Source organism: Quercus robur, chromosome 9 (assembly GCF_932294415.1).
Source record: "Quercus robur chromosome 9, dhQueRobu3.1, whole genome shotgun sequence".
Lineage (NCBI taxonomy): Eukaryota > Viridiplantae > Streptophyta > Magnoliopsida > Fagales > Fagaceae > Quercus > Quercus robur.
In genome coordinates, this window is record NC_065542.1 from 30,751,564 (window position 1) to 30,770,337 (window position 18,774).

Consider the following 18,774-nt stretch of genomic DNA (forward strand, 5'->3'; position numbering starts at 1 on the left):
TATGATATTTATTTACAATGTCATTATTCTTTTTTTTTTATTTTCTTTTATTTTATGGAATCTTCCACCACTTTCGCTTTAGGATAAATCTCCTAATAAATAAAAGGAAAAAATGAACATGACAAGTGTAAAGATGGGAAACTACACAAATTGTGTAACACATTAATTACCACTACTAAAAATATGTTATCAAGCTAAGATTATCTCCCATCATCGAAGTCCAACATCACATGGTCCTTCATGCTATCATATACTTCAATACTTTTATTCCTCACATCATAATTGCTAGAATCTGATGTCGTAGCGAGTAAGTGTTCAGTTTCTTCGGAGTTGGAATTAACATTGATCCACGAATGCTTCTCCATCTTTCTTAAGCCCTCCAATTCCATTGCTACTTCCTTCATAGTAGGCCTATCCTCTTGTTTCAAACTTAAGCACTTCTTTGCAAGATTTGCCACTTCCTTCAATTGTTCAACATTGCCTTCAGTTGCTATATGTTTCTCAAGAACATCAAACAATCTATTCTTTTCCAAAGAAATGAGAAAATATGTAACAAGGCTTCTCTCCATCTCAGGCTTGTCAAATAATACCACCTTTCTCCCAGTCAATAGCTCTATAAGGACCACTCCAAAACTATAAACATCACTTTTCTCAGTCAATTGACTTGTGTGCAAGTATTCAGGGTCTAAGTATCCAATAGTTCCTTGCACCATTGTTGCTACTTCTGTTTGGTCTAGGGGAACCAATCTCGAAGCTCCAAAATCTGATACCTTTGCTATGTAACTACTATCTAGCAATATGTTTGAAGACTTCACATCTCTATGGATTATAGGTGTAGAAGCTGCAGAGTGTAGGTATGATAGTGCTTCTGCTATTTCAGTAACTATCCTAATACAAGGTTCCCATGATATGGTGGACACTTTCTTTTCATTACGTATGTACTCAAAGAGGGTACCATTAGGTATGAATTCATAAACTAATAAAGGAATTGATGTCTCCAAACAACAACCTAGTAGTTTAACCACATTCCTATGATTAATTTGGGAAAGTACAACTACCTCATTAATGAATTGCTCAATTTGACTTTGATCCACTATTTTGGCCTTCTTGATTGCTACAATCCTATTATCTGATAAAAATCCTTTATAAACAGTACCAAAACCTCCTTGACCAATAATTAGAGTTTCATCATAGTTGTTGGTAGCTTTCTTGAGCTCTTCTCTGGTGAAGATTTTGGCAGTCTCTGTTGAATTTTCTTGTCCAAAAAGTTCTTGTTGCAAAATTATACCACCATTTTTCGTAAAGAGCTTCTCTTTTAGTTTGATTAGCTTTCTTTGCTTCACTATCAGGTACAACCAAGAACTTCTCTTTTATATCACTATATTTCATTTTTATAGTTAGCCCCCTTCCAAAACCTTAAGTCTCCCTCTTCCTCAATCAACCTATCTAGCCTAGCCCAACTAGCAACTATTCACAATAGTGACAGCATTTTAGAAAAAAAAAAAAAACTATTTTAGCACCAAAAAACCAAAATATCATGTGTTATTGGAGAAGCTAAAGCTAAATTTTTTGCAACTATAGTAAATTGGTATAAATATCAGTTGACTGCAACAAGTTGTTAAAAATAAACCACAGTATTTTATTAAGATTATCTCTCTACCTTCAATTAAAAAACTCAACTTCTCTCTCTTTCTTTATTATTTTAATGAGTTGTTTATATTATTTTAAATGAAGTGGTAAAAAATAGAACATTTGATGTTGGGTGTATTGTAATGTGAGATGGTAAAATAGATAAATTAACTTTTTGAGGTGCTAAAAGTTAAATTTTTTAGCACTGCTACTGTAAACACTAACCTAAAAAAAAAAAAAAAAAAAAAAAAAAAAAAAAAAAAAAAAAAACCTAGCCAGCTTAATATTAAAAAAAAAAAAAACATTATTTTGTTATTTTTTGTTTTTGTCTTTGTTGGTGGATGATTGCATCTTAATGTATTAAGAAACAATTATTTTTTGTATTTATAATTTGTTAACACTATATGGATGCCTATTTGGAGTTCTTTTTTTTTTTTCTTATACTCCGGCCCTCTTTAACTTGAAATTCTGGGTCCATCCCCACTCTAGGGTATGCATTAATGAGTCATTTTAAAAAAAAAATTATATTACTTATATGAAAAATAGATAAATTGCCAAAAAATTAATTATTTTTTTCTCGTAAAAACTTTTTAAAAGTAATTCACTAACAAATACTTTTAAAGTATTCATTAACCTTTTCCTATTAATAATTGACTATATGACATACTACTTTAAGACTCAGGACTATCCCACAACGACAATCAAGTTGAAGGTTAATTACATTAGATACATTTTCTACATTATTTAATATTCCATAGGGCCTTCTCAAAATTTATAAATAAATAAATAAATAAATAAAAATCCACAAGGCAATCAAGTTGTGGATTTTTTTTTTTTTTTTTATTGCACTAAATTTAGTCAGTGGACTTTCTGTAACGTTGAATTGATAGTCTCAATTAACAATGTAGAGAATGGAGACTAGAAAAAGTTTAAGTGTACGTTTGGTAGATTGTAACAAAGCTTGTAATGGAGTGGCTACTTTTTAGGGATAATTATTCAATTGTTTGTTTGTGTTTTTTATTATAATGAATCAGAAATGGAAATAGATGGACGCCCAAGGGATGAAGGGACCCCGTACCCTGGTCTTAAGAAGCAAAAAAAAAATATATATATATATATATATGTATATATATATATATATATATATATATAGAGGTGTATTTTTTTAGAATTTTATATTTGGGCCCCTTCATTCAAAAATTTTGGGCTCCTCCCCCCTACAATTTTACATTGATTTTGTAAAGTTGTGATTTACAACTAATTTGTATTGGTTTTAATTCCGTACTAAATTTGATTGTAATTTTGTTCAATTTTTATACCTTGTATTTTATGTGGGACTTCATTGTAAAGATTGTGTGTGAGAGAGAGTCTAAATACCCAAGGCAAATTGAAGATCAAAGAAGTTTTCGTGGGTAGCTTGTGAGAAGCCTTCCCGCAAAGTGAAGAATGTGCTCAGCACATGACTAGAATGCAAAGAGTCATGACAGATGGTGACAACTGTTTTTCGCGAGTGTCTCGCTAGTAAGACCTTCCCGCAAGATACCCGCGAAACATTCTGTTTTGCCAATTTGTCATATCTGATACACCAGGTCTCTACCCACACTATATATACCCACATTACCTACATATGTTGAGGAGTGCTTTCAGAGAAAAAACCCTAGCCATTATGATGCGAACCTCAATAGAAACGCTTTGAGACCCAACAAAAATATTGGAATACTTGCCCAAGAAAGCTAAAATTCAGATTTTGATAGAAAACCTTGACCCAACGTTTATAAGTGAAACGCGAACCAAAGGTATAAGTAACACCTTGACCCAATGATTATAATTGAATCACAAACCAAAGGTATAAAGTTTGAACGCCACAAGGAAGAATCCCTGATAAGTTCACAGTTCTTGAAGAATTAAAAGAAGAGCAAAGCCTCACATTTTCTAATTTTTATTCAATAATATATGTAAAACGTTTACAGGCTTAGATGACTATTTAAGGGCTCCATAAAACTTGACAGACAAGAAAATATATTCTAAAATAACTCCTAATTGATACCTAACCATATCAGGAATAAAACTTGACCTAAAAAGCATTAAATGCACCTAAAAACAAGGAAAGAAATCACCTAAACCTAAAATAACGTTTTTTACATAAAAATACCAAAATAATAAATTACAATAATTAAATAGTAAATTGTGTCCTACATCAGACCCCTCCTCTTGAAACAAACTCGTCCTCGAGTTCATCTTTGAAATCTGAAATCTTCTGTTCCAAATAAACAAATACTTCGAATGCTTTAATAACTTGATCCGGTTCTGAAACTTGAATCCTTCATAAAGTGTAGCATAAAATTTCTTCTCATCTACTTTCAATTTACTTGCAACATCAATCAACAAAGGGTTGATAATAAAATTAAAATTTTATACTCCAAGAAAATCAACATATTGTATAGTGATCTTCAACAAATCAACTAAGACTTGAGGATTGTGAGTTGTGGACTCATCCTCATATTTGACCTCAATTGAATCTTCCACAATGTTCTCAATAATTACCATCTCTTCCTTTTTTTTTTTTTTCTTTTTTTTCACTTTTTTTTTCTTTTTTTGAGCTTGGTGCACGATTTTGAGTTAGTGCACGTCACAAAATAAGAACAAGGAATAAGGAACACAAAAGGAACAAGATAGGATGATAGTAGGAAACAAAAGATAAAAGGGATAGAAAAGTGATTTTAGAACCTGTGCTTTGATACCAAATGATGCGAACCTCAATAGACACGCTTTGAGACCTAATAAAAATATTGGAATACGTTGCGAACCTCAATAGACATGCTTTGAGACCCAACAAAAATATTGGAATACGTTGCGAACCTCAATCGACACGCTTTGAGACCCAACAAAAATATTGGAATACTTGCCCAAGAAAGCTAAAATTCAAATTTTGATAGAAAACCCTAACCCAATGTTTATAAGTGAAGCGCGAACCAAAAGTATAAGTAACACCTTGACCCAATGATTATAATTGAATCATGAACCAAAGGTATAAAGTTTGAACGCCACAAGGAAAAATCCCTGATAAGTTCACAGCTCTTGAAGAACCAAAAGAAGAGCAAAGCCTCACCTTTTCTGATTTTTATTCAATAATATATGTAAAACGTTTACAGGCTTAGATGACTATTTAAGGGCTTCATAAAACTTGACAGACAAGAAAATATATTATAAAATAACTCCTAATTGATACCTAACCATATCAGGAATAAAGTTTGACCTAAAAAGCATTAAATGCACCTAAAAACAAGGAAATAAATCACCTAAACCTAAAATAACGTTTTTTACATAAAAATACCAAAATAATAAATTACAATAATTAAATAGTAAATTGTGTCCTATATCATATTACCCTCAAGAGTGAAAGACTGTCATACCCCCAATTCTCTACAAAATCCATTGTGGTTTTCTTCAACTCCTACCTCTCCATTTCCAAATCCTTGAGAGGCTGATAGTCCAAACACTTACCTTACCCATCCTGAGTGTAAAGTGAGGTTTTGATGCTACTAGGAAGCATTGGAAGAAGTCATTTGTTTGGTGGATGCAATCGGGTTGAATTGTGTGATTCGAAGAGTTAGAGAAGACAAGACTTCATGATGTCAGTTGGTAGCAGGAGCTTAGAGGGCTCGAGTACATGGGGTAGACTAGGCTTGGAGGGTCTTTTGTTATTCGTGTACTCCAACTTATTCTCTAGTGGATCGATTTACCGCTTGAAGGGCAGCGGAGAGGTTTTTGCCAAATTCTTCGATTTCCTCTTCGATAACATATCAGCGTGTTATCTTGTGTTTGTATTCTTCTTCCCTACTTTTTTAGCTTTCATTTTACTGCTGTGATTTGATGAATATGGCTTAGAGTAGTTATATTATTTGTTCACTCGCATTTACTCTATTCTGCACTTAGTTTAAATTAGAGTAAAATCAACCAAGCCGTAATTTTAATTTGGGGGTCTAAACAACTCTTGTGTTTTCACACACATTCGAGCTTTTAGATTTTATTGTAAGATTTTTCTTCTCCCCACTGGAGGAGCATTTCTTCTCACCTAGTGTGATTGTTTCTTACTTTCTTGTCTTCTAGGATAGCCTACGAGATAAGAGAGCTGGTGCCACAAGAGTGTCCGTTTGCTGTCATGAGCAGCACTATGGATGCAGACTTCTTAGAAAGGATTCAAAAACTGCAGCTTACTACAGAAGAAGACAAAACTATAACCATACGTCTAGTAAGGCGAAAAGAGATCCTGGATGAATACTCTCTAAGTTTAGTCGAGAAGTTTCTAACCAAAAAACCGATTAACTTAAGAGCAGCAAAGAACCTACTATGATCTATGTGGAAGATGGAGGACGACTTGAAGATTGTCGAGGTAGGCGACAGATTATTACAATTTAAATTTACACTGGAAAGCCAACTACTATGGGTGTGGAACAATGGTCCATGGTGTTTTGATAAACATATGTTGGCTGTAAAGATATGGGAGAAAGGCATGACAAGTAGATCAGTCACATTCACACACCTTCCCTTTTGGGTCCAAGTGTGGGGCCTCCCCTTTGATCTAATGACTGAAGAAGCAGGTCATGATATTGGGAGGGGACTTGGAAAAGTTATTGAAGTAGATAGTAAGGCATTCAAGGCCGACCAAGCCTGTTTCGTGAGAATACGAGCTGAAATACCATTAGACAAACCACTATGACAGGGTGGTCCAGTGTTTAGCTCGGAGGGAGATGAAGTACGTGTGGCGTTTCGCTATGAGCTCTTGGTTGGGTGGTGCTTCGCATGTGGCAGAATTGGGCATGATGAGAAGGAATGTAGCATGGCTAGAAGGGAAGACATAGATATCCGAAGGTATGGGGAATGGATGAAAGCCGGTACTTGCATCTGTGCCAATGATCAGAGGAACAACCAATACAGCCCACGTCGTTGTCGGACTGAACCAACCACCCAAACTGACCATAGTCCCAAAACAGCTAGCCCTACCAAGCCCATTAATGCTGAAACGGGTAAGCTGAAAAACAAGGAAACCGATATGGTAAGCCCCACCCATACGTTACGCATGTTAACGCAATCAACACCCCAGCAATTACTCCTTGATACGGTACAGGTGGATGAGAATATTTCAGGAAACATGGTTAATTCACAATCAAGCCCGACTAATATGGAAACCGAAAACATTTATCATGCCCTTTATTACGTGCCAATCAGTTATGGGGAGTCAAATGCAAGTCACACACCGTCTACCAAGGAGTCACGTGCAACTGTTAATGAAGCAAAAACAACACTCACAGCCATTTGGAAGAAAATACCAAGATCGAGGCTGCCCAAAAACAAAACAGTGAAGGAAGATTGTGTACCAGTGGGGAAGAAGAGACAATCTGAAACCAGTGAGCTTGATGATGGCCAAGACATCAAAACCAGCAACAAACGGCTTAAGGGTGTGGCCGGTTCAAGACAACCTACATCTCCAATGGTGGTGGCTGCGTCACAGCCCCGTCGATAGCAATGATCGTCCTAAGTTGGAACTGCCGAGGGCTCGGGAATCGCTCGGCAGTGGAGGTTCTTGCCGCATTGGTGAGAACACAAGTTCCCACAATTTTGTTTCTCATGGAAACAAAATTGACAGTGCGTGAGATGGAACCGATTAAGTCAAAGTTGGGTTTCTCTTCTATGTTGGCTGTCTCAAGTGAAGGAAGAAGGGGTGGCCTAGCAATGTTATGGAAGCCCGACGTGGTGATTGACACACAGACATACTCCCCACACCATATAGATGTTCAGGTGCTTGTCCTGTCCACTCAACCATGGAGACTAACAGGTATTTACGGTTACTCGAAGGAGTAGATGAAGACTGAAACTTGGAGATTAATGAGGCACTTAAAAAATGAGTCCAATCTACCGTGCTTATGCATAGGCAACTACAACAAGATACTACATTATGAGGAAAAAAATGGAAGACATCCTAGACCATTGCCACCGATGGTTGCATTCCAGAACGCCTTGTTAGATTGCGGACTAATTGACTTGGGCTATAGTGGGTATATGTACACATGGCGGAATGGACGAGAAGGAGAAGCTTTCGTTGAGGAGAGACTGGATAGAGCATGTGCCTCCCTGGAATGGTCTGACTTGTACCCGGCGGCCAAGGTGAGACACCTGATAGCATCATACTCTAATCATGACCCAATTATAATTGACACAAAACCCATGAACCATCAGCAAGTACGCAGGAAACAAAAGCTTCACCGGTTTGAAGAAAAATGGGTTGCTCATCTGGAGTGCGAAGAGGTAATCCGAGATTTATGGATCCATACCCAACCATCGGGTAGCCCTATGTACTGCCTTTTTGAGAAGATTAAAAACTACAAAGCACGCCTTATAGCATGGAGTAAGTCAGCCTTCGGGAACACAAAAGCTCGCCTTACAGAAAAACAAAGGGAACTTGAGGAACTAGTGAAACAGGGATATGCACCAAATCTTGAACGTATAAAAATATTGAGAAGGGAGGTCAATGAATTGATACACCATGAGGAAGTGTTTTGGAGGCAGCGGTCTAGGTCCTTATGGCTTCCGGCAGGTGACAAAAATACTAGTTTCTTTCACCAAAGGGCTAGCCAAAGAAAGAAGAAAAATACCATTGAGGGGCTGTATGATGAAAATGGGGTGTGGCAAACAGATGAGGGAAGAGTCTCTACTATAGCCGAAAGATACTATGCTGACTTGTTCAAAGCCCAAAGTCATACAAATATGGATAGGGTGCTGGAGGATGTTGACAAGGTAGTCACGGATGAAACGGTGGGCTCTTTAAACCAGCCATACCCAGAGGAGGACGTAAGGAGGGCCCTTTTTAGCATGCACCCATCAAAATCACCCGGACTAGATGGTATGTCTCCTTTCTTTTTCCAAAAATTTTGGCACATTGTAGGGCCGGATGTTACCATGGCTATGTTATCTGTCTTACATTCGGGTAAATATTTGAGAAAAATGAATTTCACACATATTGTACTCATACCCAAAAAGAATGACCCACAAAATATCACGGAGTTCTGCCCCATAAGTTTGGGTAATGTTGTATCCCGTATTGTATCAAAAGTACTTGCAAATCGGGTAAAATCTATTTTACCCAATATTATATCTGACGCCCAAAGTACTTTTATTCCTGATAGACTTATCACAGATAATACTACAGTTGCGTATGAAATGCTTCATAGAATGTGCAATCGGAGAAGAGGAAAGACAAGTCACATGGCGATAAAGCTTGATATTAGCAAGGTGTACGATAGAGTCGAATGGAGTTTTCTCCGACGGATTATGCTCAAGATGGGACTACTAGATCAGTGGGTGAATCTGGCTATGGAAACTAAGAGAACAGCCTCCTACTCCATACTCATCAATGGAGAACCAAAAGGCCTCATAAAACCAACCCGTGGAATAAAGCAAGGTGATCCTTTATCCCCTTACCTCTTCTTATTTTGTGCTGAGGGGCTATCTTCTATGATCAGGAAGGCAGTGACTACCAATAAATTAAAAGGCATTCAAAGTTGCCGAGATGGTGTTCGTATCTCCCACCTCTTCTTTGCAGATGATAGCCTGTTGTTATGTGAGGCTAAGAGAGGCGAATGTCAGCAGCTCCTTGAAATCCTTACACAATATGAGGAGGCATCCGGACAAGCAATCAACAAACAAAAAACCACAATTTTCTTTAGCAAAAACACTGCCCCAAGTGTTAAGGAGGAAGTTTAGAATTTGTTTGGTGCACAGGTTATGACAAATTGTAAAAAATACCTTGGCCTCCCTATGGTTGGGGGAAAATCTAAGGTGAACACCTTTAAGGATCTACAGGAGCGGATATCAAAAAGGGTGATGGGGTGGAAGGAAAAAACAATCTCTAACGCAGGAAGGGAGGTGTTGATAAAGACGGTGGCCCAAACAATACCCACTTATTCTATGAGTATTTTTAAGCTCCCTAAGAAGGTGTGTGACGATATTAACTCGGTGTTGGCTAAGTATTGGTGGGGCCAAACTCGTAATGAGAAAAAGATACATTGGATAAACTGGAATAAATTGTGTAATCCAAAGAATAAGGGAGGAATGGGTTTCTGAAACATCCACGCCTTCAATCTAGCTATGTTAGCCAAGCAGGCATGGCGTTTGGTCACAGGTGAACAATCTCTATTCTATAGAGTGTATAAAGCTAGATATTTTCCCCGGTGTTCATTCTTGGAGGCTGAGTTGGGTCCAAACCCATCTTTTGTGTGGCGTAGCTTGTGTGTTGCTAGAGAGCTCATCATAGAGGGGTCACATTGGCAGATTGGGAATGGGCAAAGCATCACCATAAACAACCAAAAGTGGCTGCCTCGTCCACCCCTTTTCAATCCGAGGGCTGACACATCATTGAAAGTAGGTGACCTTATTGACAAACACACCATGCAGTGGGATAGGCCACGGGTACAAGAAATCTTCATGCAACCCACACAACAGGATGTTCTTAATATCAGGCTCGGTGACCTCCAGACAAAAGACAAAATTTATTGGAAGGAAAACAAAGCCAACCGCTTCACAATCCGGTCAGCCTACTTTGTTGCCGTTCGCTTGAACCAAGGAGGCGTGGTTGAACATTCTAGAGCACACGGGGATAAGAGGCTGTGGAATAAAATATGGAGATTGCGCGTACCATCGAAGGTGCGAAACTTCCTTTGGCAAGCTTGCTCAGACATCCTTCATACTTGAGCTAATATTGCGAGACGAAGATTCCCTATTGATCCTAGATGTGCAATCTATGGTCAGGCAGAAGAATCAGTTTGTCATGCATTATGGGAGTGTCCGTTAGCCACCAATGTTTGGGCGCTGGTTAAAGGAAAATTGCAGAAAAGCTCGGCGGTAGTACAAGATTTCCACTCCCTCGCCAGACAAATGGAAGACAAGCTCACGGGTAAGGATATGGAGGTATGGGCAATGGTTGCTTGGTCTATTTGGAATGCTAGAAATCATTTCTGTTTTGAGTAGAAACAGTCCCAACCTGGCGACATACTCCACAGTGCCATGTCCCTATTACAAGATTACCAACGTCTAAATCAGCACCTAGCCGGACAGAACCACCCAACGTGATGAGACCTCAGTGGTTTATGTAATGTAACTTCTTTATATGTTAATAGTGGACCATGGAAATGTAAGACAATATGGGGTTTCCCCTATTCTTTTATTAATGAAATTCTATCTTCAGTGTCAAAAAAAAAAAAAAAAAAAAAGATTTTATTGTAATAACATTTGCATTAGTTGTAAAATAACATAAGGCCCTAAATTTGTCCAATCAACTTCAAAATACACTTACATCAGTCTATGTATCATTGTGCAAAAATACATTTGTGCTATAATAATTGTGTAAATTTACACAATTACTATAGCACAAATGTACTTTTGTATAATTATACATAGACTGATGTGGGTGTATTTTTGAGTTGATTGGGAAAACTTACACAATTACTATAGCTATGCAAATGAATGTTTTAGAAATTATTTAAATTGAGGGCAGTGATTTTTGGTTAAGGAAGAGAGAGATGATTTGAGATAATAATTAAAAATTTATAAGGAAACAGTATTCTTATAAAATGTAGTGTAAATAAATAATTTGATATAGGGTATGTTGAAAAGTTTGTGTGTGTGTGTATGTAATTGAGATAGGTTCAAGTTACAGCTGATGTAATTCTTATAAACTTACAAATTTTTTACACCGTAGATTTCTAAGAAATCTAACAGTTAAAAAAAATTATTAAATGCTATTATTTTCCACCTTATCACCTAATTAAAACTATCAATTTATCTCAAAAAAAAAAAAAAAAACTAGCATTCTCTCTCTCTCTCTCTCTCTCCCTTTATTTATTGTTTTCCACTAGATAATATTTTCTTCAACACAATCTAACAAAAAAAAAATTGTAAAAATAATCCCATTTTCATTGATTTCACAAAACTACCCAAAACAAGAGTCAAATAATTTTCAATTTACTCCTTAAAATAAATAAATAAAGGAAATTCAAAAAATTCAAAAATTTGAGCCTAGCATACACTAAACAATCAAACCTCCCATTTCATCAACAAGCAATTGAAAGGTAGACCTTCTACCTTCACTAGCCACTTCAATGCGGTCTAACCAAAAAAGAAAAATTGTTTATATATATATATATATATGACAATGTAATTGTGTAGTTTTGTTTGATATTGTAAATATGTATATACAATTTGTTTATGTGTTTTTGTTAAAACGCTGATATTGTAGAATGCAATTCAAAAAAATTTTGATATTTTGTTTAGTGTATGATAGGCTCAGATTAGTTTTGATATTTTTTTTTTTTTTTTTTAAGGAACAGTTGAAAATTATCTAACTCTTGATTTTGGTAGCAATTGAAAGGATTTTTTTTTTTTTTTCCTTCAAAACAAATTGAAAGGATTTTTTTGTTATTCACAGCAAAAGTTGCAAATAGTTATAAAAAATTATAATAGTTTGTGCTTCAATTACTTGAGCCCTGTTATGGACTCTACTGATCCTAATCATCATACTAGTTTCAATTCCAATACAAGAGATGGAGATAAGGATACATCCGGCAACCACACCAAATACAAGTCCTAAGTCTATAGAAGTCTATCCTTAGTGATAAGATAATCAAATTGTATCTTAGGTGATGAGGTTGTTTGCAAATCAACAAACATTTAAAAAAGATTTTAAAAAATCAAGTAAATAAAATTGGAACATAAGATTCAAGGAACCTAAACTAAAAATAATTAGAAGTTATTTTCAAGAATTCGAGGTCTTAAACATTTTGTTAAAAAGGATGAGGAAAGTGATAGAGGTTTTATTTAGGGGAGTAAAAAACTTACTAAAGTAAGGAAATGTTAGAAAGATGAAGAGGGTAGAAACATTTGATGAATTGCAAGAGAAGAAAAAAAAAAAAAAGATTACAGTGAAAGGACTTAATGGTGTTTTCTTTCAACCGTTTGATTTTAATTTGGCAAGTATTTAATGATATAATGATGAATAATGGTGTTTTCTTTCAACCGTTTGATCTTTTAGAAATCTATGGCTTAAAAAATGTGTAATTCCACCAGATGTAATTTGAACACACACACACACATATATATATATATAATATTATTATGCTAAAATAGACTGAAATGTTTGCATGGGCTGATGTTAATGCTCTAATGTAATAAGAAACAATGGTGCTTTTTGTTTTTGTCTTTCTTAGTAGATAATTGTATTATAATGTATTACAAAACAATAATTTTGTGTATATATCTTTGTTAATGTAACTACTAAATAGATACTTATTTGAAATTTCATGATTTTTATTTGTACTTATACTCCAGCCCCCCTAAATCAAAATCATGGGTTCATCCCTGCAATGAGTTGTTAATCTTTAGGAATAACTATAATTTAAAATGAAGGATAACTATTCCTTATAAAAAGGAGTACATAATTGTTATTCCTTAACTTATATAAATATAATTTCCAAAAAAGCCCATACTTTTCCCTACCAAGTACTCTCTCTCTCTCTATGCAAATACGATTTTTTTTTTTTTTTGAACTTTTTTTTTGGGTAACTCATTTATTCTCTATGTTATACATAGTCTTTCTTGGCTTTGTTCTTAATTCATGAGATTTCCTGTCTTAATTTCATGTTGTTCCTTCCAGTACCACAAGGAAGAGACCTAACTTTAGTTTTTGGCTGTCAAGAGTGACACCCAATTCTTTATCGATAGTTTTCATTTTTTATTTCTATTAATTATATCATTTTTAACTAATACAAGAAGGATAAAATACTCAATTATTCCCAGCATTGCTTTCTTTCTCTAATGCAAACATGAGATTAAAGCTAGGTGCTTTTTTTCCTTTTTTTTTTTTTTTGTTTGATATTATTAAATTGAGAAACTTCAGTTTGTTTTATTGATTATATATATTTTGATGTCATAACAAATTGAAAATTAATTCAAAACATAATTCAATGTGTAAATATATAATTTTGTAAAAAGGGTGTTTTGGAAAATTTGACTAAATATGATATCATTCCACTACCTTATTCATGTGTTATCACCAAATGGTTGAATATGAATTATTATTCCATTTCGTCTTCTTTTTATTCATTGTAATACTTATTCTTTTTATTTTTTTAATAAGAATTGTAATACTTATTCTTATTGTATTATAATCAACATTACAGTATATGCTTTAAAATTTCATTATTTTCTCTAAACCAGCCATGGCTCTTTTTGTTTTTTGGAACAATGATTGCAAGTCATTCTATATATGATCTTACAATTAAAAGTTAACACTCAATCTATCCGAATTTCTAGTAACTTATTCATATCTAGGTTATATATATATTTGCTTTTTTGCTAAATGTGTGCCAAAATATTAAAAGCTAATTAATTTTCAAAAAAGTTAATTCTGTTAAATTAAGGAAAAAAAAAAAGGATAAAAAAAGAAGAAGAAGGTTTACCAAAGAACAACTAAATGTACTTACCAATAGTGAGGCTAATGACTAGTGATAATTTAGGAGCGGGTTGATTGGGGACACATGCCTCCCGGTCTAGAGTGTACCCCTCGATCCACAAACAATGATATATGATCCGACGTCATTAACACAAAATTGAGTGCTTGTGCAGTTATTGAGCTCTTTAACATCACATTCGCTAATGTCTGTGAAAAAAAAAAAAAAAAAAAAAACCATTTTTAACTTTGAAGTGCCAGAATCAAAAGCAATCACAAACTATTGAAACGAAAATGAAACCTGAAACATACTACCTCATAATATATATTAGAAATTCGTTGAAAATGTGTTTCATTAATTTACTTTCTTTAATTGAAAAATTGTTGTAGATATGTAGGTAAATTGAATATACCTTGGCAACCGTCTTTGAGGTATGGGTTCCCACCGTAACCGACAGTGCAATTGCAACGGTACCCAGATCCGTTGGTGGGATTGAGATCAATACACGTGCTATTCCCTCGACATACGTAATTCGCTTTGTTCCGAGCAACTTTGACACGTCTCATTACCAATCGCCCAATCCAGTGCCATGGGAAGAGTTTCATTGTTTCGTAGACTGATAAGATAATCTGAGGAGAAATTGAACTTGTCTTCTTGGATAATAAAGGCAAAGCTGCATGGATTGAACTTCCAGACTTGTGTGTGATTTTTAAAGCTATAGGCTTTAAAATTAACATCTGTCAAATCTCGAGGAAAATCGATTTGGCAACACCCAATCCCAGAGCAAGTCCCATTGACTATACTCCGTGTGTTATTACATACGGACAGGCAGCCGACGGAGAAGGGTTGACCGTTCAGAATACCGTTAAGGTATGCGTAAGTGTCACACCCAACTGCCACGAACTTGTTTTTGGTGACAGAAATTGTGAAACCATGGGTTGTTATTAGACAGTGGCGTGCCATACTCGTCGTAACAGTCAATGGAGTTATACATCTGGATGTCAATCTCACCTTCCATGGAAATGCTTATAACGTTGATGTTCCAAATCATTGGTTGAGGTTGGCCGTACGCGTTGCTAGCACAATTGATAAAATAATCCCCATCAACAGCAGTATCGTTCAGGTAACAATCTTCAGTTGTGCCAAAGGGATATGGAATTTTTTAAATTTCCACAACTGTCGGGGCAGTTAGGTAGGGCTATTGGAAATGCTGTTATTGCGGCTGCCATTATTGCTGATAATATCACACCAACCCTGATGATTTGAACAAGCTTAATATGGAAATCCATTGCTCCACTATTTTCCCAGAAGAGTATCTAGGATTATTATGTCTTGGTGTGTATCAGCTTCATAAACATGCTGGGACTTTTTTAAAGGCAGAAATAAAGAAAGAGGAAATTTTTTAGGTCGTACCGGACCTAATAATTTCCCGAAAGAGAAAAGACTCGTTCTAGATAAAATATAAAAAACAAAAAAACAGAGAGAAGACCCGTTAAATACGCGAGTCTCTCTTGATGTGCAATTTTATTGGACTGGATTTGTTTTCGCTTTTCACACTACACATCTATTAAACCCCAAATTAGATGCACGAGTGAATCTATAATCACACCCCAATTTAACTATTCAAACTAACGGTCACCCACTTTATACTTTATTCGCTATAATAGCAAATTCTACCCAGTTAATGCCCAACAACGGAAAAGCCTACTCCAAATGTTTGTGACACTACTAAATACCATGGTTTTATATATATATATATATATATATATATTTTTTTTTTTTCTTTTTTTAAATTTTTTTAACTAATAACTCCACTATTTTCCCAGAAGAGTATCTAAGATTAATATGTCTTGGTATGTATCAGCTTCACAAAGATGCTGGGACTTTTTAAAGGCAGAAGTTAAGAAGAGCTGAAAATTATCAGGTAGTCCCGGACCTAATAATATCCCAGAGGAGAAGACTCGTGCTAGATTTAAATTAAAAATAATAATAAAACCAGAGAGAAGACCCGTTAAATACGTGAGTCTTGATGTGCAATTTTTTTGGACTGGATTTGTTTTCACATTTCGAAATTATTAAAACTTATAATCATAACTCCAATCTTATCAAAGATTACAAATTGCACCTAAATTTCTTTTTTTTGAGAAAAATTGCACCAAAATTTGACTATTCAAACTAATGGTCACCCACGTCATACTTTATTAGGGAGATTCTAGCATTTTGCCCTTATTTTTTTAAATATTTAGCAATATGTTCATGTTTTGAAATTATTTAGGTATATGCCCCTGTTTTGAAATTCGATTTTAATAAAATCGAGTTTTGATGGGTTTAAAATCAAGTTATGCCCGATCAAACTTAAAAATAAATAAAAAATTAAAAAAAAAAACTTGCATGGAACTCGAGTTCATGGAGCTCGAGTTTCATACCTATAGCTACGTTTTGATTGTCCTATAGTGGTGTTTTAAATGGAACTCGAGCTCCAAGAGTTCGAGTTACATGCTTCTTCTTTTTTTTTTTTTTTTTTTTTTTTTTTTTTTTTTTTTTTTTTTTTTTTTTTTTTTTTTTAGTTTGATTGCCCCAAATCTATAGCTACGTTTTGATTGTCCTATAGTGGCATTTTAAATGGAACTCGAGCTCCATGAACTCGAGTTCCATGCATTTTTTTTTTTATCGCTCCAAACGTATAGCTACGTTTTGATTATCTTATAGTGGTGTTTTGAATGGAACTCGAGCTCCATGAACTTGAGTTCCATGCATTTTTTTTTTTTTTTTTTTTTTTTTTTTTTTTTTAAGTTTGATTGGGCATAACTCGATTTTCTACAAATCGAGTTTTTTATTGAAACTCGATTTTGAGATAATCAAGTTTCAAAACAAGGGCATGGACCTAAATAGTTTCAAAATAGGGACATATTACTAAATATTTTTAAAAATAAGGGCAAAATGCTAGAATCCCCCTTTATTCGATGTAAATGACAAATTCAACTCAATTAATGCCTAACAACGGAACAGCCTACTCCAAATGTTTGTGACACTACTAAGTGCCATATATGGTTAAGGTATTTTTTTTTTTTTTCACTTTTTAGGTTTTAGCTTCAATATTATGAGTTAACCCTTCTCAACGAATAACTCATAATATTGAAGCCACCTCAAAAAGATTCCTTCCTACAATTAGTGGTAGTTACATAAATTTTTTCCAAAATGGTCATTATGAAACTTAAATTATATAAAATCTAATAAAAAGATAAGTTTATATATTGACCAAAAAAAAACACACACACACACACACACACACACACAAATACATAAAGTTTTACAATTTCTTTCTACAAGTTTTATTTTGAAATCATTACATGATAGTTTCATTAATCATTATCCATACTAAAAGTTACATCTTTTTAAAAATTTTAGTTCAATATATATATATATATATATTTTTTTTTTTTTGAGCTTTTCCTTTTTGTTTGTAAGGACCTAATATATTGATAAGGGAACCGAAGTTTAAGGACAAATTAACATAACTACATATTTTGAAAATATAACTGTTAAATTGAATGTTTTTTATATTTTCAAAAAACATGTTAAATTTTTTTCCAATCAGATGACAAATTTTATGTCAATTAGATGTTATTTACTATTCGATCCATTAACTTATTTTTTACATATAATTTTAGACTACAAAGACTTGAAATTTAAACATTTGACTGATGACATAGTTAATGACCTTTTGTCTTATTCAAATTTTGAAAGCATGGAGGATATAAGAAAAAAATGTAATCAAATGGTGCATTTGCCAAAATTCACATTCAATAAAAAAAAATATATTAAATGAAATTGTAGTCTTAGTCTACAACCAAATTTATTACCGAACTTTGTCCAAAATTTAATTTTGATGAGCGTAAAAAAATTTAGGGTGTTCACAATTTTTTTTTAAAAGTGAAAAAAAATCATAAAAGTTTTAAAATTTAATTTTTTTTTTCTAGGCTAGGGTAGTCTTGTGACTACTCTGGATTCAATGTGGAGCTGCCCCTGCCTACAATATGTTTTATGAATTCTAATTTAAATTCTATTAGATAATTCTATGGGATTCTTTCCTATAGTATCTTGTACGTATGGAAAGGACTACACAATATCATTGATATCAAAATACATACATAATCTCTCTCATAACATGTGGGCCCCACAAATAAAGGATTATCCAAGAATAAATATTTTCAATTGGTGACTTATATGTACAGTAGCACTTATAACCTGCACTGTTATGTGTATAATCTCTATCATAACATGCATATCTCATACAGATGTGGGGTCTATATATTGTGAGAGAGCAGGAGCAACTCTGTGCATTTTGGGGCCTAAGATGAAGATAAAAAAAATTAAAAAAAAGAAACAAAAGAAACAAAATTTTCTAGCGATAAGATAATAACAAAAAAAAAAAAAAAAAAAAAGAGGTTTGCATTTTATTTTATTTTTATTTTTTTGGATTTTTATATTTTGCTAAGAGAAAAAGAGAGACGGTGAGAGATTTCGATTTCTAGGTCACAAAGAATTTATCTTTATGTTTTTTAGATTGCAGTATAATTCAATTAACCACCTAAGATTTGTAGTGAAAATGTTGTAGACGTTGCACTTATTTTTTAGAGAAATG

The 18,774-nt window shown here is 34.2% G+C and overlaps 1 pseudogene; it reads right to left on the minus strand.

Annotated features, from left to right (window-relative positions):
• Nucleotides 1-200: 200 nt before the first annotated feature.
• Nucleotides 201-15,092, minus strand: LOC126700962 (putative wall-associated receptor kinase-like 16; annotated as a pseudogene).
• Nucleotides 15,093-18,774: the final 3,682 nt, after the last annotated feature.